The following is a 2,115-nucleotide window of genomic DNA, read 5'->3' as shown; positions in this document are numbered from 1 at the left end:
GCACGGAAGCCCCCAAATGAATGGGGACCAAGACCTCTCACCATTTCTGCCACTGGCTGTCCTCTATCCTGACTTCTGTTGAAACACCGTGTCTTGGTGTCAGTCAGATTTCTGTTGCTATGGCAAAGATCCAAGACATTTTTATAGGAGGACAGATTTATTTTGGCTCACAGTTTCAGATTTCTGTCTCTGGTCACTAAGAGTTGTCACCTTGGACTTACAATGGCACAGATGGTCATGGTGGGAACCTCACCTCACGGTGGTCGAGATCAAACAGACAAAGGCTGGATGGAGCTGGGTACCAACATCCTTGTTGAGAGCACATGCCCAGTGACTTCCCTCCAGGAGACTCAGCCTTCTGTAAGTTCCTGCTGAGATCAGCCACTGCCATCAAATGGGGATCGGTTCCTACTTATATTGTTTTATGTCCTTGGTTGATGATTTTTTTCCCCCTTTACTCCTCTGCCAGTCTGGTAAGATAACTAACTCCCCAGTCCAACTATCTCCAGCCCTGTGGCTGAACTTGACGACTACCTCATGCAAGGGATGTACCCTTTATCCAGGAAGCATAAGTGCAACCCACGGCCAAAGCTGATGTCCAGTTTGATCCTGGTCTGCCATTTGTAGCAGCCAGTGTCCCCCTGTCTTCCTTCATGTCTTTTCAGTGTCATCAGGTATAAAGGCGACAGAGGTCAGGACAACTTATTCTGGGGCAGGGAGAGGTTTCGAGAACACTCAGTGCACATGAGTGGAGACATAGCAAAGAAGCCACTCAGAGATGAGAGTCATGTCAATGAAATTTTCAGAAAAGGAAATAGTGTCTGTCTTAGTTAGGGTTTTACTGCTGTGAACAGACACCATGACCAAGGCAACTCTTATCAGGACAACATTTAACTGGGGCTGGTTTACAGGTTCAGAGGTTTAGTCTATCATCATCAAGGTGGGAATATGGCAGCAACCAGGCAGGCATGGTAAAGGAGGAGCTGAGAGTGCTCATCTTCATTTGAAGGCTGTTAGGAGAAAACTGACTTCCAGGCAGCTAGGATGAATGTCCTAAACCCCACACCCACAGTGCCATGCCTACTCCAAAAAGGCCACACCCACTCCAACAGGATCACACTTTCTAATAGTGACACTCCCTTGGGCCGAGCTTATATAAACCATCACAGTGTCAGAATGCCTGGAGTCTGTTTCTTGCAAACAGGAAGGCATTTAGGCATCCTTCCCACTGGCCTGTCTCATTTCCAAATGGCACCCCTCTTTCCCACCCTCATTGCTCCCTGGTCTTCACTTGAACTCAAGTAGACAAGTGTAAACTAGCTGGTGCTGCATTAGACAGTTGGGAGTGTGGTGGCCAGAGTGACCTCTGTGGGTGAGCCCAACCACAGGACCACAGAACTGTCTGCCCCTAACAGGGACAGGTGACCATGTCCTGCCTGTATTTAGCAACCTAGAGAGTGTCTGGTGGCTGCTTTGTCTCCCTAGGGCTCTTCCTAGTGCTTACACTGGAAGTTTCTTGCTTCTTCTGGGGTTTTACCTGTAAATAAAACAAGATAAAAGGCAGCTTTCTGCTTTTCAAACGCTGACAGGCACAGCCTGGTAAATTACCTTCACACTTTTTAAAGAGAAGCAGAAAGGTTGGGTGGATTGCCTTGCCTAATACAGAGGCACTTTTCTCTCGTGTGAGCGGCCGCAGATGGGATAATGAGCGTGTTTTTATCTGTCTCTAAACACGCTGCAAAGAGCCTGGAGGTAGACTAACTTTCCTTCACAGTAGTTCAGAATTTCGAGGAAAAGGTTGGCGTGGAAACAGTTTGGAAGTCAGGGATTAAAGGCTGGAGCCGGATCCCTTAAAACAGACATGAAGCTACTTCTAGGAGATTTCTGTTCTGTGTGCAATAGTCCTGGTTGTATGTATCATTTGTGTAGAGGACCGTGTGTGTGCATGTGTATGTATATGTGTGTGGCAGTCAGAACCCTTCGGTGTTGGTACACAGGGGATGTCCACCCCTACTGTCCATCTTGGCTTTGTTTTTGGTTTTTTGGAGGTGAGATCTCTCACTGGTGAGGGCTTGCCAATTAGGGTGGCTGGTTGGCTGGGAGGTTTCAGCCATC

The sequence above is a fragment of the Micromys minutus genome (assembly GCF_963924665.1).
Source record: "Micromys minutus genome assembly, chromosome: 16".
NCBI lineage: Eukaryota > Metazoa > Chordata > Mammalia > Rodentia > Muridae > Micromys > Micromys minutus.
This window is presented reverse-complemented; position numbering follows the sequence as displayed.